Raw genomic sequence first — 7,871 nt, forward strand, 5'->3', positions numbered from 1 at the left:
AACAGCTCTTCTGCCATCCTCTATTTCTTCTATTAAAACAACAACAACAATACTTGATCTACACATGGGCTATACTCTAAATATACTCAGAGAGAGATGATACTCTCTCTGAGAAGATGAAGTATGAATAGACACATGCCTAAGATTCGATGGATCTTCATGCCAAACTACCCATAGTGACAACTACATAGCAGAGTTGTTGGCCAAGGTTCTAGAAAGAAAGACAGAAAGGATGAAAAACATCTTTTAATGCTTATGAACCACGTTTTAATTTCTAATACTGAAGTCCTTTATGTTTAGATCCATACTAAGGAAAATTAAGAGTTCACAGAATAATAGTAATATAATATTAAATATTTGATGGACACTAAATTATTTAGATAAAATCTAGGAGTTCTCCAAATATTGAATCCATTTTATTTTTCTTCAAATTTTAGACCTTATGCATGAACCATCTTAGATACATAAAAATAAATTTTAATTCTAAAGAAACCTAAAAAATGTCTTAAAAACCTTCATTAAGGCATCTTTCAATGTTTAATAATTTTGGGGAGAAAATGTATTTCATTTATGCTATGTCTTAGGTAGTGCGAATTACTAACACCTTCAACACAGAAATGCAGAACATTTTATTTTCTATTTTTGTAACCCAGTTACATCACATTGTATTCGAGAACCTACAATTAATTTCATGCTGTGGACCTGAAAGCACTTGGAGCCTTTTTCCCGCAGGACCGAGGTTAACAAGCTGTGCTTTCTTATCCAGGCACACCTGCTGTCACTCAGACAGCTACTCCACCGCACTGCCTCTGATCTCTTTCCCAACAGCAGCAAATTACTGTGGATCTCAGCCTAGTTCTTGGGTGACTACCGCTAGCCATCACCCCTGGACAGTAAATCCTGCTGTTACAGGTCGCTTAAATCATAGTTGACAAACTGTGCTCCAGACAGAAACTCCACAGTAGGGCACAGTGGCTCTTTTGGGGAGAGGGGCAAGGACATTTCTGCAGTGGGCAATAAAGCCCCACATACATGTTCCTAGTCAAACAGCATTCCACTTTGCTTCCAAGCAAGTTTTGCAAGACTGTATTGCTTTCAGGGAAAAGAAAAGTTTGAAAGATCACTGATTTAGGAAAATGAAACTTTTCAAGCGAAATTGATGATGAACACAGCAAGAGAGGTGGTGCTGAGGCTTGGGAAGTAGAGGAAGAGGAGGACCATGTTCATTCTCTTACAATGTCCATGGCCTGACTAGGATTAACACGAAGGCACATCTTGTTAACTAAATCTGAGTGGGCCATGTGTCTAACAATGACAAAGAAAAGGTATCTGCTAAGGAAAAATTAATATGTGAATCAGTAAAAGTAGAAAAATGTGGACTCTAGCCAGGTTTTCACAGTTATTGCCATCAGTAATACTAGTTATGTGAAGACCTGTGCTTAATTTTACTAGTTGGCAATTTTTTAGGTTATGGTTTAAATAAACACAAGGAAGGCAACAGGAGAGGTTATTGTTCTCTTAAAATGTGGTATCAAAGACAATTAGAATTATAAAGTAATGGTACTATGGGATATAATTAGGATTTGTCTCAATCAGCCTCTACACTGGTACAATAAACCACATCCAATTTCTGATTCTTTCCATACCCTATAAAAACAGTCAGAGAAAATAGGGCACTGTGAGCTAACTTGCAAGCAATACCAGTGATATACCTGAGGGAAATCACGCTGCCCTTGAACTCACATAGCAAGCCGGACTTACAAGCATTCTACTGAGAGGCTTTCCAACAGAAAATGAGAATCATATATGTAATTTTAAGTGACCTAGCAGAGCATATTTTAAAAAAGTAAAATCACTTGAAATCAATTTGATTATGTTTCAGTTAACATACAATTATATCAACATATAATTAATATAAAAGTCACTGAAATAATTTATATATTATTTGTAATGAGCTTGAAAATCTGTACGTGTTTCACTCTTTGGATTTTCAATTCCAACTAGATATATTTTGAGATAATAGCCATAAGCTGCTAGCGGCTACTACAGTACATCAGGAAGTCTATTATGCATGTTTCTGATACAGTTTTACTGAAGGAGGCAAAAGGTATGTGAATCAGCTTTAGCCAGTTGTGGTTTCTCTGGCAGTCTAATCAAAGCACAATGATTTTAACAACTGTAAGTTGGTGGATAAGCAGGTGTGGTATGCAGGTATTGTAAGCAGGCAACAGGAGAAAAAACGAACACCACTGAAGGTAAATTTTAGCTTGGGCAAGATAGTGTTCACTGCTGAAATTAAAAGTCCTCAAGTTCGTGTAATTTCATAGAGCAGATTACATCCATAAGAAATTTTGTAATGACTCGGAATGACTCGGAAACTTCAATCTGAGTGTAGAAACTGCTGAACTCTGCCCACATATTCTGAGTGAGTGACTTAGATCCCTGTTTTCATATCAAGGGAAGTCGTCACGATTTGTGCATACTGCTGTCTGTATTCACATTTAACATCTGCTTCTGATTTCCGTTCGAACTTTAAGAAAATGACCCTGATGATTCACCTGGGGTACTGTTCTACATGCCAGCTCTGTACTAATTCCAACACAAGTTTTTGTGGGAGGTAGAATATAAACTGTTACACAAATAGTTGGATTATTTTCCTGTTTTGTGCCATTTTATTGGCATTTAAAAGTATTGATTTTATCAGTCCATCTTCCGCTCCAGTTGTCAGCAGTTAAGTTCTATATATATTCTTATCTCCAGTTTTAGTTCTCAAATATTCTCCAAATTTCCCTATAGAATCACCTAACTTAAAGACGAATCCACTATACCAGTCTTCCATGGATAAGGTCCACCTAGTGGTCTGTCAGTACGAACAGAGGGAATACAAGACAGATCCCATTAGCAAATGAAGTTTATGTGAGGGATTAGGCAACACAATATCTGATACTTGGTACGAACATGTACTAAGGATTTCTGGTCTACCTATCAGTCAGGAGATTCAACCCAACCCAGAAACCCAACTTCACTGACCAAGATAGAAGATTTGCAATGATGGAGCTGGGTTCAATAGTCAGGTCTTATCAAAAAGAGGACAGGGGTCCCAGCTGCCTTTACAATAATGTGTGCTACAGTGTTTTGTGACAGTAATGACAGGCTCTTGGTCTTTTCTTATATTTTTGGTTGTGAGCCTATCCTTTAATGGCTGAGCCATCTCTCCAGTCCCCTTGATTTTTTCTTATTTATCATTATTATTTTATATAAAATCTGGAAGAGACTTAAGTAGAATGTGGAGATTTAGTTCATTTGAATCTTAGATGATGAGGCCCTGGAAGCACACTAAAGAAATAAAACACTTTTTGGAAATCTGGGTCCAAACAGCAGCTAATTCTTACTCTTGGCAGCACACGAGTTTGTACTTTCTTAACAATGTAAGTCATCAAAACCTGAAAAAATTAAAATAACTGGACTTAAGGAAATATATTCATTTAAACTAATGGGAACATATGGAGAGAGACCAGTTTTATATCTCACTGCTGAGCTATCCCAAATTTAATGGAACCATAGATTTTGAAGAAACAGTAATCATAACAAGAAGAATTTCAGCAACTCATCTGTCAGTTTGTGTCAAGTGTGTATTCAACAGACTTTATCCAGTTCTTAACAACAACTACCATTACCACCAGAAGGAAAAACATTAACCAAGCTCAAAGAAGCAGCATGCTCCCTAGGGCAACAGAAAAGATCCATGATAAATATGTTCTGGAGACTCCTTTACAGTGACAGCGGAAACTGTCATTGAGGCCATGATAACTGAAATCAATGTAATTATTAAAATATACCATTCATAGTTCATAAGAACAAAGTGGAATGTTAAGTTACAATGGTTATAACCTGCACAAGACAATACCAGATGGCATTTCAACATAGATGAGAAAATTTCGTGAGGCCACACCCCTAGATGAACTATGAGTTGTAAATGGTTTCTGAGGGAGGAAAAACAGCTTTCTTCAGGAACAAGCTCCCTGATAGGTTACCTAATGGGTGTGGGAGTGTGTATACACATGTAAGTATATATAAGACAATAATAATTATAGAAGAAAACAATATGAATTTGAGAGAGTAATATGGCTTGGGAAAATGGAAGGAGTGGGGGGTAAAAATTATGTAAAAATAGTATACTTATGTATGAAATTCTCAAAAAAAATGATTCATGAATTAAAATAAAATCTGGATAACAGTTTAAGTTTTTGTTCTCTCTGTGTCTCTGTCTCTCTCTCTCATTTCAACCTGACCCTGAGGCCTCATTCATGGGAGTCAAGTTCTCTACCAATGAGCTACAGCCCCAGCCCAAACTCTCATTTGTTACTATACTCTTGATTGAGAGATTAGTTCTTTAAGGTAACAGTACCTGTAATTTATTGACTGTCTATTACACATTAGCCATTGGTAACAACTATCTCTCATCCTGATGAACAATGTTGCAAAATAAGAATTTCCCCTTTAAAAATCTGGGAACAGAGACTGGAGACTTGAACCAACTGGAGGAAAAGCCAAGAGAATTACATAGAGAACTAAGTATGGTCTTTTGATTTTTTTCAGCCTTTCTTTTAATTAATTAATTATTTTTTATGTATCGAGTGCTCTGTCTTCATGGACACCTGCATGCCAGAAGAGGGCATCAGATCCCATTACAGATGGTTGTGAGTCACCATGTGAAGGCTGGGAATTGAACTCGGGACCAGAAGTCAGTACTCTTAACTGCTGAGTCATCTCTCCAGCCCCAAAGAATTAAGCATTGAAAAAGCCCACAAGGAAGCTGGAAAATTTCAGCAGCAGTTTGCCTAGCATGTATCAGGTCCTGTGTTCAATCTTCATCCCATTTTGTGTTTTGGAACAAAAATAGTATTGTTTTCTTACTTTAAATTTGCATATAAGTATGACTGTGTATATCAAGTCTGTAGTTAGCATTTATCTGAGAATGAAATACATTTTCTTTTAAATTTATTTTTTTAAACTATCTTTTCTCATTTTACATGCCAAATCCAGTTCCCACTTCCTCCTTTCCTCCAGTTCCTTCTACCTTCCCTCCCGTCCCCCCCCCCCCATCCATTTCTCAGAGAGTACCGGTAAGGCTGCCAATGGGGAGTCAACAAAATCTAGCACATTGCTTTGAGGAAGGCCCAAGGCCCTCCCCACAAATACGTTTCCTTACTTATGGAATCTGTCCTAAAATAAGAAATATAACAAAATAAGATTTTATTCTAAGCTAGTTTCATATTTACTTATCACATATAATCTATTATATGTACAGATATATTAGATACAAAACAGGTTTGCTAAGTTTGGCATGAATAGAAAATTAATCTTAAAAGTTAAGGCATGTAATATTTATGCATCATGAAATGGAGGCAATCTCTCTGTAGTTTCGTTACAGAAAAGTTTGGTCCTGAAGTAAATATGTATTTATAAGTGACTTTGGAACTGTAAGCAGAATTTGTAAATGGCAGAATGTATAAGTGACCTTTAAATTTTCATGAATTCTGGTACTTTCAAAATTATAGACACGGTGGAATGTCTTATTGTGACTGACAGAATAATACTGCTATACTAATAATTTCCTGTCAACTGTTCTCTCCTGAAATGTCTGAACCACTTCAGCTTAGGTGTCATATTAAAATATGTGATGAGGGAAAGAAATGGATCTGTATGGCCCCATTTTTATAGGAAGGGTTACAGAATGGTGCCCGAATTAGGTGCGGGCAGATGTTTGTTTGTATAGTTATATAAAAGTGATTGCTTGAATGTTTTAACTACACTATGTGTCTTGCATTAACACTTTTCTGTAGGTAATGCTCAACATGTCAGATTAAAACTCAACAAAATCCTTCCTCAACTTTTCCTCCGTGCCCTTCCCTTCCTGTGTTAATCTTAGTGCAGTGGACCTCAGCTTCCCAATCCTGCCAGCTTTTAACACCAGTCCTCAACCCTCCTAACGCTGCGACCCTAATACAGCTTCTCAGATTGTGCTGACTCCCAACCTTAAAATTATTTTTGTTGCTACTTCATAACTGTAATTTTGTTACTGTTATGAATCCTAATGTAAATATCTGATCTGTAGGATATCTGATATGTGACCCCTATGAAAGGCTCATTTGACCCCCAAAGGGGTCATGATCTACAGGTTGAGAACCACTGTTACAGAGTAACTGTTTTTAGATCAACTTCCTAACATGAGATTCTTGAAGACAATTTCCTGGTTGTGACGTGCTGTGACTTTTGTTTTTTAAAGCACATCACAGGATATTCTCTCTTAAAAGCCGCCTTCTTCTTCTTCTTCTTCTTCTTCTTCTTCTTCTTCTTCTTCTTCTTCTTCTTCTTCTTCTTCTTCTTCTTCTTCTTCTTCTTCTTCTTTTTTGTCTCTTGGTTTTTTTTCAGCACTACAAATTTTTCTAACGGTGTCTTTATATTACCAACCCTGGGTCACCCTTCCCTCTATGAACTGATCTCTAGATATCAATAGTCTTAATGTTGTTGGTTCTGTCTACACAGCAAAATAACAGTGCCAAATATGGTAGGCATTTAGGTCTAGAACACTAGAAAATGTTTTGTTTTGTTTTTCAAGACAGGGTTTCTCTGTGTAGCCCTGGATGTCCTGGAACTCAGGGGCTGGCCTCAGACTCACAGAGATCCACCTGTCTCTGCCTCCCGAATGCTGGGATTTAAGGTGGCTCTGTAATTCTGACATATATCCATGACAACTGGTATTCCCCCGAGGATCTACAACTGTCCTTGCTACTTTCTTCAAGGCAATTTCATGGTTTTGGAACTATATGTTATCACCGAGGTAATCATTCGGTACTTCTGGATTATTATAAGAAAAGCTGCCACCAAATTTGGAAAAGAACAAACAGCAGCGGGGTTTTTACTGAAAGTCCTGTGCACACTTCACATTCTATGGTACTTGTCAAAGTTCTCTTCACCCAACAGAATGTGCTGTTTTATTAAAATTATCTCCTACTTGCTACACATCACTGACAGGTTGGTGTAAAGCACTCTTCTATTTAAAACCCTTTGATTATCTTTGAATTGCAAAGCATTTAAGGTGTTACTGCACTGTTAGGGATTAACTCATAGAATTCTATGTACTAGGTAAATTCACTACCACTGAACTACATCCCCAGCCCCCACTACAGCCTTGTAAGATTTGGCTAGAACTTTTGTCACATTTTCTCTTCCACTATATGATAAAGGGTGTACCCTTTGGAGCCAGACATATTTGGTTTTGAATAATGTTTAGCCATGGTAAGTAATTTAGACCCTGTAAGTTGACTTTGCTGATAAAAGACCCTGCTGCTTCCGTCTGCAAGAGCTACATGAACAGTACATACTAGTCCTCTTCATACTTTAAGTAACCTGCAGGAAACAGCTGCTTTAAGATTTCAATATAGATCATTGTCAAATAAACAGTTCTTATGAATCAATGTCTAAGCTATGCCTTGAATGTCAGGTGGTTATGGATCTGTGACACTCTAAAATCACTACCTACTATGGTAGTCAATGGTCACATGTGCTACTGAGCACTAAAATACAGCAATTCCAGAGTGAGATATACTTTACCACATTCTAAGAATTATTATCACAAAAATAATGTTAAATGTCTTATTAGTAACTTTAAAAACTGCTTTATATATGCTGGCGGTGGTGGCACACGCCTTTGATCCCAGCACTCAGGAGGCAGAGGCAAGTGGATCTCTGTGAGTTCAAGGCCAGCCTAGGCTATAAGAGCCATTTCCAGGACAGGTTACAAAGCTACAGAGAAACCCTGTCTCCAAAAACAAAACAAAACAAAACAAGGAGGGAGGAAGGGAGGG

At 37.3% G+C, this 7,871-nt stretch overlaps 1 protein-coding gene across 3 annotated transcripts in view; it reads right to left on the reverse strand.

Annotated features, from left to right (window-relative positions):
- Zc3h12c (zinc finger CCCH-type containing 12C) overlaps positions 1–7,871 on the reverse strand; it is a 55,780-nt gene that overhangs the window by 21,607 nt on the left and 26,302 nt on the right. The gene's annotated exons all lie outside the window — the stretch shown is intronic.

Source organism: Microtus ochrogaster, chromosome 5 (assembly GCF_000317375.1).
Source record: "Microtus ochrogaster isolate Prairie Vole_2 chromosome 5, MicOch1.0, whole genome shotgun sequence".
Taxonomy (NCBI): Eukaryota; Metazoa; Chordata; class Mammalia; order Rodentia; family Cricetidae; genus Microtus; species Microtus ochrogaster.